We start from the raw sequence: 14,274 nt of genomic DNA, 5'->3' as shown, positions 1-14,274 counted from the left end.
AGAAGGGGCATAAATAACAAGACAAATAAACAATCAAAGGGCAAAACTATTTCTAGCCCATAGAAGGATAGAACTTTAAATATTTTATTAGGACATATATTAATAAATTCTGCTACTGCATTTTTCAGACCTAGGGAATCTTTCACCATCATCTGGTAAGAGAAAACAGATAATGACTCCCTTCTGACAAAGAGGTAAAATTAATTAGGTAATTTGCACTGGTACGTTCCTTTTTCCCTTCCACTTAAGTATAATGGCTCTTTAATGAATTACAGCATTTGCAAAAAAACAGTAATACAATGTCATCCTCCCCAATTAAATACTTTTAAATAAACAAAATGTAAAACAACCCTATTTACTAAAAAAAAATAAATTAGACTACTATTTTTAAAGGAAATATTCACAGGAAATGAATACATGGATGGGTCGTGACAAGATATATTCTATATCCCTAATATAAACCTTCATTAGGATTGAAACCAACCAAACCAAACTGAATCTAGTTTATACAGGTAGTCTTCAACTTACAACCATTTTTTATAAATCATGAAAAGTTACAATAACACTGAAAAAAAGTGATTTACATCCAGTCCTTACACTTACAAGCATCACAGCATAACCACAGTTAAGTGATTTATTTTGGAGGCAACTGGCTTGTATTTATAACAGCATCCCAGGTCATGTGATCATCTGCCACCTTCCCAGATGTCTATAGAGATTCTCAGTCATCCAGGTCATGGTTGTCCCAAAGGTGCTTTTTTCAAGAGGCAACTGGACTTTCTGGTTTTTCTTTGAAGATGTTTTGCTTCTCATCCAAGAAGCTTCTTCAGCTTGAAAAAAGCACCTTAGGGACACCTTCCAAATGATTTCTGACTAGCAAAGTCAATGCAGGTAGCCCAATTTGCTTAATGGTGTGATTCTGTTAACAACTGCAGTCATTCGCTTAAGAACTGTGTCAAATAAAGGGGAATAATCATTTCAGAACATGTTTTGGGGTAGACTGAGACACCCCAAAACAAAAAAACAAAAAAACAACTTGAAGAGAACAGCAATGTATTTCCACTATGGTATCAATAAAACTGCATGGCTATTCCAATAAGGAGTGAAGTTTCAATCAAGGACATTGCTACTTTTTAGTGAGTTTTGAGCTATATTCTCATACTGTCAAAGTTAAACTTGAAATCAGGACTTTTTAAACTATGTTTATACCAAGTAACATATTTCTAAAACATCAGCAATTTAACAACTTGGTTTCAAAGACTTTTTTCTTTTTATCTTCTGTAATCTAGAACAAAATATGTGCATGCCACGCATGAAAAGCCATAAGATTGTTCAGCATATTCTGTACAAAAAACGAAGGCACAAAAGCTATAGTGTACACGGCTACAAGTACTAATAGTAATGTTACACTTTCAGGTTTGAAATTAAAGTGACGTTCAGAAACTAAATTGAACAACTAATAAAGTACTGGCCACCCGGGAGGTGACACGGGGCTGGCTCCAGGGAATTGTGAACGCTTCTTTGATGGAGGGTGTTTTCCCTACCGCCTTGAAAGAGGCGGTGGTGCGGCCCCTCCTCAAGAAGCCCTCCCTGGATCCAGCTATTTTAGGAAATTACCGTCCTGTCTCCAACCTTTGTTTTGTGGTGAAGGTTTTTGAGAGTGTGGTTGCACATCAGTTGCCCCAGTACCTGGATAAAACCGTCTATCTTGATCCATTCCAGTCTGGTTTCCGGCCTGGATACAGCACGGAAACAGCCTTGGTCGCGTTGGTTGATGATCTCTGGAGGGCTCGGGACAGAGGTTGTTCCTCTGTCCTGGTCCTATTAGATCTCTCAGCGGCTTTTGATACCATCGACCATGATATCCTGCTGCGCCGGCTCGGGGAACTTGGAGTGGGAGGCACCGTTCATCGGTGGTTCTCCTCCTACCTCTCCGACCGGTCGTATACGGTGTTGACAGGAGGGCAGAGATCAGCCCCGAGGCGCCTCTTATTTGGGGTGCCGCAAGGGTCGGTTCTCTCGCCTCTTCTATTCAACATCTACATGAAGCCGCTGGGTGAGATCATCCATGGTTTTGGGGTGAGTTGTCACCTATACGCTGATGATACTCAGCTGTATATTTCCACCCCTAACCACCCCAATGAGGCTGTTGAAGTGATGTCCCAGTGCCTGGAGGCCGTACGGATCTGGATGGGGAGAAACAGACTCAGACTCAATCCCACCAAGACTGAGTGGCTGTGGATGCCGGCAGCCCCATACAGTCAGCTAGTCCCATCGCTGACCATTGGGGGTGAGTCATTGGCTCCCACGGAAAGGGCGCGCAATCTGGGCGTCCTCCTGGATGCACAGCTGTCTTTAGAAAAACATATGACGGCCGTCGCCAGGGGGGCTTTTTATCAGGTTCGCCTGATATGCCAGTTGCGCCCCTTTCTGGATCGGGCTTCCTTATGCACAGTCACCCATGCCCTTGTTACATCCCGCCTGGACTACTGCAACGCTCTCTACATGGGGCTCCCCTTGAAGGGGACCCGGAGGCTTCAACTGGTCCAGAATGTGGCTGCGCGGGTGATAGAGGGAGCACCTCGTGGCTCCCGTGTGACACCTCTCCTGCGCAGTCTGCACTGGCTCCCAGTGATCTTCCGGGTCCAATTCAAGGTGCTTGTTATCACCTTCAAAGCACTCCATGGCTTAGGACCCGGGTATCTACGGGACCGCCTACTGCCACCAGTAGCCTCACACCGACCAGTACGCTCTCACAGAGAGGGCCTCCTCCGGATACCGTCAGCCAAACAATGTCGGCTGGCGACCTCCAGGGGGAGGGCCTTCTCTGTGGGGGAGGGGGAGGGCCTTCTCTCCCGCCCTCTGGAATGAGCTGCCTCCGGGGCTTCGTCAACTCCCCGACCTCCGGACTTTCCGCCGCGAGCTGAAGACGCTGTTGTTTCGACGTGCAGGACTAGCTTGAACATAGTTTTAATTTCAGGGTTTTAATCAGGGTTTTAAATGGGGTTTTAAATTGTATTTAAATTTTTAGGCCATTATTGAATCAGTTTTTTACATAGTTTTTTAAATTTGTATTGTATGTACTGTATTTTTACTGGCTGTGAACTGCCCTGAGTCCTTCGGGAGAAGGGCGGTATACAAATATAATAAATAATAATAATAATAATAATAATAATAATAAGAAGAAGAAGAAGAAGAAGAAGAAGAAGAAGAGGAAGAGGAAGAGGAAGAGGAAGAGGAAGAGGAAGAGGAAGAGGAAGAGGAAGAAGAAGAAGAAGAAGAAGAAGAAGAAGAAGAAGAAGAAGAAGAAGTAGTAGTAGTAGTAGTAGTAGTAGTAGTAGTAGTAGTAGTAGTAGTATTAAAAGGAATGGATTAGCAATTGCAACTGGAAAAAATCAAAGCCAGCTAACATATATCCTGTGGAATATCTCCTCCTTTAGACCAAAAAAGCAGAATTCTTTCACACATCTCTCATTTCACCTTTCCACATTGTATAGTTAGAAAAAAATGGTATGCAATCAATGTTTTTAAACATTGATACAACAAGAGTATTCGTGAACAATTTCAAATCCAATTTTAGATATCAGGAATAAAATATGCGTTCCACAACTTTTCCCAAAAAAGACAATGTAAAGATTGAATAGTAACTAACAGGATAACGTTAACAGTTAACATTTTAGTCTGCTCCAGTATTTCATTATCCTTCTTTTTCTAATAAATGTGTTCTTTCTATAATAGGATACTAAAACTGAGTCACTCACTACTTTTTGGATGCATCCTGATTATCTACCGAATGTCTGAATTAGCAGAATTCCATTCATTCTGAGGATGCAATGTATTAAAACTTACTATGGTCCTTAAAATGGGTGCAAGGTAATAACATAGTTCAGCCAGTGAGCTCATTAATGGTTAGAGCAAACCATTGTTCATCCTATTTCATAAAAGTATTAAGCATATAGAATGGTTTTATCTATGCATCCTATTAAATAATGAAAAATGGAAACACGATAAACAAGAAGATACATAGATCTTCAAATCACATTTATAACTAGCTAAAAATGCACTATGCCACAAGTTAGGCTTTGCATGTCCCAGGATAAGTCTTTCGCATCCCTAATCATTTTATAATAGGTTTAATATGAATTGCTTTAACACCATCCTAGATGAAACCAATTCAACTTTCATGGAATGCAGATTGGTGGCAGCACCATGGATTAAGAGATGGGGATAGGTATATTTAAACTCACATGGAAGCACAAGGGACTCATTTAAATATAATTTCAATTTGCACTAGTTATGCAGCAAGATATAATGCCAGGATAGAATATTGTGCATCCCACCTGACCAACATTTCAGCTGGTGCACTAAGATAATGTTGATTGGAAGTAGTCAATTTTAGCTACAGCATAGTGTAAACTTCGTTCCATTGGGACAAATAGTACTTCCATCTATAGCAAGATAGCTGACATCAGACACCAGAGCTGCAAATCAGGTTTCCATCTATGTTAGAAAGAAACCTTAAGGGTTTCCTTTCTTGTTTTGTCTTAAAGCCTCAATCTCAAGAGTTATTGTGGTCAACTCAGAAATGCCATAGGTATCCCAATAGGAATACGAAGTATTACCGTAGAAAACCATTTATAACATTTGTGGATTAAAGTTGACTTTGTCTGCCATACAATTGCCTTGTACAGTATACATCAAGGGCACTTGTACAGAGTTGCTACTGCAAAGCCAGCTGTAATCTAACCCTGCTTTCCTTTTTCATATATGAAGCCAAGAGGCTTTAGGAAAACTGATACAGGTTTCTCAGGCTTCCATATATTTTCCTATTGAAGTGAGAAAACAGGGAAGGTGGGGGGGAGGAATGGCAATAATTAATTAACTCCCTAGCCACCATTCCCACTAATCTATTTGCAGTGGTACAAATGCAAATAAAAAAAAACCCCAAATAAATTAGCTACGATTGGTTTCTTGTTTAATCAGACACATCATCATCTCTTTGCTACTCACGTGCTAGGATACTCTTAATAAATTATCAATAAATAAGCTTTTCTGCCAAGTTGAAAAGAACATCTCTATCTATTTTTAAATAATGAAGAATTTGCAGGCCAAAGTTGCTGTGAAGTGAAGACGATCCTTACCACGGCTCTCATGAAATAAAGATACGGGTTTCCATAATATATTACCCATGACACATGCACCTTTTTCTGACTTTAAACTGGATCTGTCTGCTAACTCTAAAGATATGGGGAGAACTATGCCACCCTCCCCCACCTCCAGATTTCCAATGGGTTCTTCCTTATCCCCAGATCACATCTGTCTTGAGTTTCTCTCAGATTTGTCAGGTGGATCAGTGCTCCCCAGGGCCTGCTCCAGCTGAAGTATTTTAATTTGACTAAACACCTGATTTATTTTATCTCTCCGATGAGAAAGACAGTTTGTCTTAATAGAGCCTGTCAGCCCACAGTCCCATTCAGAGCAATTTACAGGCAGCCAGGGACGCTGGGAAAGAAGAGTGCTGTAATTCTGTATTTTATTCTCCTCCCGAAAGCACCTAAAAGCAGCTATTCACAGCTCCTTGCATGTGGCATTTTAGGACTGAATTAGCTTTTTATTCAAGTAACTACATTTGTTGTGAATAGCTTATCTGTAAAATTGCCACATTCACTACTGATTTTATTAACCTTTGGCTCTGTTGCAAAATGGTCTTCAGTTAGGAAGGACCTTTAAATTTGACATATATTTTTTTTCAAGAGACCTTTTATTCCAGCAACTTCAAATTTACTGAATTTGATCCATTGACTCTTTAACCGGTATATTCAAAACTTTTATGTCTCACCAGGAAAAATCTTTTTTTCCTGGTGCAGAAACCTTTTATTTTAATTCTAAAGATGACACTTCTCTCTAACAGACCAACAGTGGTACATTAACTGCTGTCATCATTTGACAATTCTTAAAAAAAAAAAGATCCTTACACTACTAGCTCTTTGGTTTATTACTGCTGTATATTTCCATTGCTTTGGAAACCGTATATAAATCAACAAAATGAAAGTATTTATTTAAGCAAGAAGGTATATAAGCAGAACGTTTGCCTCTTTGCTCCTACAATTTCCACTGCTAATGAGACAAGTTCTTTTTAAAAACTGAGTAGTAGACTCAAACCACATGAATAAATCTGTATACTTAATGGAACTTCCCCTTTCTTCACATTAACCTTCTACCTGGCCAAAGCTATTCCTCCAGAGCAATTATGAATACACAAGGGCTTACGCAGAAGGAAGAGCAGGTAGATTCAGAACTGTGTTATAAATTTGTTTAATAAATTTGTTTTCCATCCCAAAAGAATGCAAAAGCCAAAAAATCATTCAGACTCAAGCTAATATCTGAATGTAAAGTGTTTTTTTTAAAAGGTACTTGAAAGATTAGTATAAAATTAAAAGTCTTGTTAAAGATAAATAAAAGCTGATTTCAATAATATTGCATATTGTGCTATACAGACACAGTAGTCCCCAGTTTAAAACAGGTCCTGTTTCTAGTGTCTCTCTTTAAGTCAAATTTGTATATAAGCCAGAACAGTATTACTGTATAATATTGCACGATATAGTAAAAAGGGGTTGACACCTATAATTAACTGAAAATAATAAAAAATAAAGGGATGGGTGAAAGCATGAGATATGTAAGATTAGTATAGTCATTTCACTGATACAGGTTTAGAGAATCAAAAAGCTATTATATTAGAGGTATCATATTATTACAAAAAAGGGACATGGTGGCTCAGTGGCTAAGACGCTGAGCTTGTTGATCAGAAAGGTCGGTAGTTCAGCTGTTCGAATCTGCATAATGGATTGAGCTCTGTTATTTGTCCCAGCTTCTGCCAACCTAGGAGTTCAAAAGCCCGTAAAAAATGCAAGCAGAAAAATAGGGACCACCTTTGGTGGGAAGGTAACAGTGTTCTGTGTGCCTTAATCATGCCGACCATATGACAAAGGAGACGTTTTTGGACAGTGCTACCTCTTCGGCTTTGAAATGGAGATGAGCACCGTCCCCTAGAGTTGGGAACGACTAGCACATATGTGCGAGGGGAACCTGTACCTTTATCTTATTATTACAAATAACATTTCATATTTCCTTAGATGACAAAGTCCAACCAATTAACATTGTTTTAAATAGAACATTTAATCTGTTATTTTAAAATGAAACATAAAATCTATCTAGCACTTCATATTTTTCAATACCATAAAATAACCAAAAATCTGTTATCTGAATTGGGAAAGAAGATTAGGATAATATTAGATAAGTACATGTCATTATTGGCACATTAAAAATAATCAAAGGTACAGCATTACATTTGCAAATTATTATTTAATAAAATATATTTGTATATATGTTTTTGTGTCCAAAAACTTAAATAGAATGCTCAGTATAAAAGAAAGAATATTTGATTTTAGATGCCCCAAGAAACAATTTTATTAAACTCTTATACAAGAGAATGCAGCAAACATCAAATAGATGGTGATATTTCTACTTCACAGGCTATAGGCAGCCATTTAACATTTACCCTGTTTTATTAGGTCACTTTTCAAATGCCAGAAAAACAGGAAAACAAAGACAACAAAAATAAACTAAAAGGGGTCTAGAAAAGAGAATGTAACAATTGAATAAAAGAACTTCTGAGATAAAAGTCACTTTGTGTGCTTGCTTCTATACCCAGGCATCTAAGTTTTAACTTCAACAGCAGTTTTAAAAGCTTTCTGCTCTGAAGAACCCCCAAATGTGTCATAAAGATAAAGACTTCGGCCTTCAACCACAAAAGACTTCTATTATCTTATCAGTCTTCAGTTAAAGCAGCTAAACCAATATGACTAAGTTCTCAATGACTTTTTTAATATTTCAGTTACGAAAGAGAAAGACCAAAGCCTGTCAGCTGGATAACTGGAGTACCTTTTTACAGTATTCCATGATTGGTTAGCAATTGTTGACGCTTCTTTGTAGTTCTTTGTCAATAAAAATAATCTAAATACTGCAGTTGTTCATAGCATAATTTACAAACGTGCTTTAGTCTAGAGTGAGTCATTCATTGAATGCACAGACTCCACCCAAATCAAAGAAATATGCTAATTTAAACCATTTCCAGATGCTGAGTCAGTAAAGAGAATTTGGAGGAGGGAATTACAAATGATTATCATTGCTTGTTTTGTTCATTATTTCATGATCATTATTTACATGTGAGTAATCCAGTAGGGGTTTCTGCCGGTTTGCCCCAGTTCAGGCAAACTGGTAGTGGCGGTGGGAGGCTCCGCCCACTCGCCACGACATCATCATGGATGCTCTGCGCATGCACAGAAGATTCTGTGCCACATACAAGCAAAGCGAGCGCCTGCACGCACACGCTCACAATTCCGAACCGGTAGCAAAGGTAAATCAAACCCACTACTGGAGTAATCACTGTTGTCTTTTGACTCTTTTCAATTGTAGGTTGGCCTTTTTTCTGAAAGAAAACTACACCAGGGGTGTCACACTCACGTCGTCATGACAGCATCATGTGACATAGCAGGACTTTTTCCCCCTTCACTATACCCGGCATGGGCATGGCCAGCACGTGACGCATCCGGCCCATGGGCTGGGAGTTTGACAGTCCTTGGCAGATCTCTGTCCAGTCACCCAAGGACTTTCCCGTGTACCTTTGCATTGTCTTTCAATAATTGACCATAGCCAGATTTTATATATTTTAGGATTTTAAGCACCAGAGGGCAGGGCAAGAAACATTGGATGAAAACTAATCAAGGAGAAAACCAATCTGGAATTGAGGAGGAACTTCCTAACAGGGAGGACAATTAACAGTGGAATAGTTTGCCATCAGAAGTTGTGGGTGCTTCATCACTGGAGATTTTTAAGAAGAGACTGGACAGTCACCTGTCTGAAATGGTAGAGGGTCTCCTGCTTGAGCAGGGGATTGGACTAGAAGACCTCCAAGGACCCTTCCAGCTCTATTCTGATTGATTGATTGATTGATTGATTGATTGATTGATCTCTGAGTACTAATACCCTTTGGTATATGGTATAATTCACAGCAATGCATTGATTCATTTTTAATTTCTTTCTTACCCTTTTTTCATGCTAGAACTTGACAATTGTTGCTTTTAGGTGAACAAGAAATGCACATAATAAACTGTGCATTTGTACTAGCAGTCTGTCACTATTTTACTGTGGAATGCATTTCACCACCATGTAGTCCTGACTCTTACTAGAACTTTCAACAGCTTTTTAAAAAACTCAGCAGTGGCTTAGTTGTAAAGATTTAAAAAAATAAGAACTAAAAGTTCTACTTATTTTATAGAATAGTTACATTATTCTGTTTTGCTAGCTGTCTGCCACAGACTCTGGTTAACCAAAAAGTGAATTTGATATCTTCATGGGCCTGGTTCAAAAGGAATTCTACATAGTTGTATTATTTGCTATAGAAAGAAGAAATGCATGTGCACTTTGGATGTAACTTCTCACATTTTTCTTTCCTGGACCACTCATGTTATATATTTCCTTAAAGAGAAGCTTGCTTTTCACAGTTTTAAAGCTGCTTGCTAAGTAAGGCACTTCTCGCTTTCCCCATCATCAGTTATTATCCTCTTAGAAACATCTGAATTATAAATATGGGTCCTATTTGATATTTCTATTTGTATGAGTTTTAAGTACGATTTTAACTTGCTAATTTAATTTATTTGAACATTTGTCATATCATACAAGCACATGCTTGCTTCTGAACATTTTTCATTGTTTTTGTTACAAGTAATAAAGATATAATATTTAATGCCAAGAAAAATCATTTGCATAACCCATCTAAAATTTTCTAAAATAAATTTTAAATCTTTTGAAGATTTATCTGAAAGAATTTAATTTTGCTGTATTCTTCTAGACAAGAAGAGAACATTGTATATAGAATATCAAATACACAGATGATTCTAACATCCAGAAGTGCTTTATTGGTGAGATGGGTGGCATATATATATAAGGTTCTGAAGAAACTGGCAGATGAGATCTCAGAACCACTGAACTATATCTTTCAAAGATCCTGGAGCACAGGGGAGCTGCCAGAGGACTGGAAAAGAGCTGATGTAGTTCCCATCTTCAAAAAAAGGGGGGAGGGAAACAGATCCAGGAAACTACAGACCTATCAGCCTGACCTCAATACCGGGGAAGATTCTGGAAAAGATAATCAAGCAACGAATCACCGAACATCTAGAAGCAAACAAAGTAATAGCCAAAAGCCAACATGGGTTTGTCAAAAACAGATCATTCCAGACTAATCTTATTGCATTCTTTGACAAAGTGACAAAATTAGTAGACCAGAGGAATGCTGTCGATATAATTTACTTGGACTTCAGTAAAGCATTTGATAAAGTAGACCATAACCTACTACTAAAGTAGAAAAATGTGGGTTAGACAGCACCACCACCAGATGGATTCGTAACTGGCTAACCAACGGCACTCAACGTGTAGTCCTCAATGGAACTACATCCACATGGAGGGAAGTATGCAGTGGAGTACCCCAAGGCTCTATTTTAGACCCAGTACTCTTCAACATCTTCATCAGTGACTTGGACGAGGGGATAGATGGGGAACTCATCAAATTTGCAGATGACACAAAGCTGGCAGGAATAGCCAACACTCCAGAAGATAGGCTCAAGATACAGAAGGATCTTGACAGACTTGAACATTGGGTGCTAACTAACAAAATGAAATTCAACAGTGAAAAAAGTAAGGTTCTACATTTAGGCAAAAAAACCCCAAAATGCACAGGTACCGTATATGTGGTACCTTGCTCAGTAGTAGTAACTGTGAGAGGGATCTTGGAGTCCTAGTGGACAATCATTTAGATATGAGCCAGCAGTGTGCAGCAGCTGCTAAAAAAGCCAACACAGTTCTGGGCTACATAAACAGAGGGATAGAATCAAGATCACATGAAGTGTTAGTGCCACTTTATAATGCCTTGGTAAGATCACACTTGGAATACTGCATTCAGTTTTGGTTGCTGCGATGTAAAAAAGATGCTGAGACTCTAGAAAGAGTGCAGAGAAGAGCAACAAAGATGATTAGGGGACTGGAGGCTAAAACATATGAAGAACGGTTGCAGGAAGTGGGTATGTCTAGTTTAATGAAAAGAAGGACTAGGGGAGACATGATAGCAGTGTTCCAATATCTGGGCAGGGGGTTGGACTAGATGGCCTCCAAAGTCCCTTCCAACTCTGTTGTTGTTGTTGTTGTTGTTGTTGTTGTTGTTATTATAATAATATAAATTTAATAGATAAATGAATAAAAATTCACAATTAAATCCATCTGTGCTGTGTCTTTTAGGAGGGAAAGCAATTACTATTCTTTACATCATTTCCTGTTACTAAACTTTAAAACTTTGCAAGATAAAAACTAATTCATATGTTTATTCCGGTGTTTGGAAGCCGTACGGGTCTGGATGGGGAGAAACAGGCTCAAGCTTAATCCCTCCAAGACGGAGTGGCTGTGGATGCCGGCATCCCGATTCAGTCAGCTGCAGCCGCAGCTGACTGTTGGAGGCGAGTTACTGGCCCCAAAGGATAGGGTGCGCAACTTAGGTGTCCTCCTGGATGAACGGCTGTCGTTTGAAGATCATTTGACGGCCGTCTCCAGGAGGGCCTTCCACCAGGTTCGCCTGGTTCGGCAGTTGCGCCCCTTCCTTGATTGGGATGCCTTGTGCACAGTCACTCATGCGCTTGTTACCTCTCGCTTGGATTATTGTAATGCTCTCTACATGGGGCTCCCCTTGAAGTGCACTCGGAGGCTTCAGTTAGTCCAGAATGCAGCTGCGCGGGTGATAGAGGGAGCTACTCGTAGCTCCCACGTAACACCGCTCCTGCGCAGACTGCACTGGCTACCTGTGGCCTTTCGAGTGCACTTTAAGGTTTTGGTTACGACCTTTAAAGCGCTCCATGGCTTAGGGCCTGGGTACTTACGGGACCGCCTGCTGTTACCACATGCCTCCCACCGACCCGTACACTCTCATAGAGAGGGACTTCTCAGGGTGCCGTCCGCCAAACAATGTCGGCTGGCGGCCCCAGGAAGGGCCTTCTGTGGGGCTCCCACACTCTGGAACGAGCTTCCCCCGGGTTTACGCCAAATACCTGACCTTCGGACATTCCGTCGCGAACTGAAGACACATCTTTTCATTCGCGCGGGGCTGGCTTGAATTGAATTTTATCAATTTTAAATTTTTCTATTAATTAATTTTAAATGGGGTTTTAGTTTTTTATATATTTTAACTTTTCAGGCTAGTTTTAAAATAAGTTTTTTAATTTGCATTTTAAATTGTACGTTGTATTACCTGTTTTATTTTTGCCTGTACACCGCCCTGAGTCCTTCGGGAGAAGGGCGGTATAAAAATCAAATAAATAAATAAATAAATAAATATTTCAAACTTTATTTTCAGTTCATGACAACTTTTTTATTATCACAGACTGAATGAGCCAGTAACAAAACAAATGTGCCAATACTTTACATACAGTGAAATAATAGCAAACTAAGTTATTATGAATATCGCAAATATTTAGAGGATATAATACCTTAGATTGAAAATAAATACATATATCTATATATAATATATATAAATAAAGGTAGTCTGGTTTCAGTTTCTACAATCTTTTAATTTCATTTCAATCTCTTGATTGATATCAAATTGATATCCCATCAATTTGTTTTTTCATAAATCAAAAGAATGTGCTCTTAATTATTAACTTAAAATAATGTGCTTTAAGATCCTGAATTCTGTTTAAAAATGGAACTTATAAGGTATACGGATGTACCTGCTTGAGACCTATAGCAGCAAACTGGAACTTTTAGTCAGTGAGGCTAGCTGGATTAGACTGAATTACTATTTTCTACCAATGTGCCCATTGCATTGGTTTCCAGGCAATTTTGAAACATAATTCAAAGTGCTGCCTTTGATCTTCAAAGCTTTTCAGAACTAAAGGCTAACATAGTTGAAAGATCACTTGGTTCCATAGTGTCTTACCAATCATTAAGATCTTAAACGGAAAAAGGATCTGTTTCAGATGTCCTGACTATCTGAGGAGAGGTGACTGACAACAGAAGATAGATATTTTTGGAAATGACACTCCAGCTGTAGGAATGCTTTCTCTGACACTCCTTTATTGTGTCTGCAATTGCAATGTTCCTTAAAATCAACTACTAGCTTCACAAACAAAACCATTCAATTTACCATTCAATTTATTTCCAGTTAATAGAGCAAAAAGATAGGATCCAAGAATGGATTTGCTATACCTGAAAATTACACAAACTTCTTGTATATTGACACTTTCTAATGAATCTAATGTAATATCACCTCTAATATTTTTATTTATTTATTTATTTATTTATTAAATTTTTATACCGCCCTTCTCCCGAAGGACTCAGGGCGGTGTACAGCCAAAAGATAAAAACATAAGAAATATACAATTAAAACAACAATTTAAAACCGAGCATATTAGAAAAAGGCCAAATAAAAGATTTAAAATTTAAAATTAGAAACCCTAAAATGATAAAACCCAGTTAAAAGAATTTTTTTAAAAAAAAAAAAATTTAAAATATTAAGCCAGTCCCGCTTGAATAAATAAATGCGTTTTCAGCTCACGGCGAAAGGTCCGAAGATCAGGCAATTGACGCAATCCAGGGGGAAGTTCGTTCCAGAGCGTAGGAGCTCCCACAGAGAAGGCCCGTCCCCTGGGGGCCGCCAGCCGACACTGTTTGGCGGACGGCACCCTGAGAAGACCCTCTCTGTGTAAGCGTACGGGTCGGTGGGAGGCATGAGGTAACAGCAGGCGGTCCCGTAAGTACCCGGGCCCTAAGCCATGGAGCGCTTTAAAGGTGGTAACTAAAACCTTAAAGCGCACCCGAAAGACCACAGGAAGCCAGTGCAAGCCGCGCAGGATTGGTGTTATATGGGAGCATTATTAAGAGAGCTAGTTATAGGACGCCAGAATTTTCCAACTTAAGTAGAATAAAAATAGATAATAACAACCCAAAAAAGAGAGCACTCGCATTACCATTTCTGTAACAAATCTCTGTGAGTTTTATATTCAGCCAAGACAGGCAAAGCAAAATAAAAAGTCACACGTGAACCATCTCTAACCGCAATCATCATGTTACATAGTCAAATGCTCTTAAACTGCTGTCTGCCTTCTCCAAAGTTGAATTCTATAAGAACATGAAGTGGTTCTAGCTGCCTGAAAAAATGCACCCCCCAACTAACCA

General features: G+C 39.0%; 1 protein-coding gene across 24 annotated transcripts in view; it reads right to left on the bottom strand.

Annotated features, from left to right (window-relative positions):
* The window catches only part of SOX6 (SRY-box transcription factor 6), a 517,338-nt gene that overhangs the window by 167,948 nt on the left and 335,116 nt on the right, over positions 1-14,274 (bottom strand). The gene's annotated exons all lie outside the window — the stretch shown is intronic.

The sequence above is a fragment of the Ahaetulla prasina genome, chromosome 1, assembly GCF_028640845.1.
Source record: "Ahaetulla prasina isolate Xishuangbanna chromosome 1, ASM2864084v1, whole genome shotgun sequence".
NCBI lineage: Eukaryota > Metazoa > Chordata > Lepidosauria > Squamata > Colubridae > Ahaetulla > Ahaetulla prasina.
The sequence above is the reverse complement of the archived record's forward strand: the minus strand, read 5'-3'. Positions and strand labels throughout refer to the sequence as shown.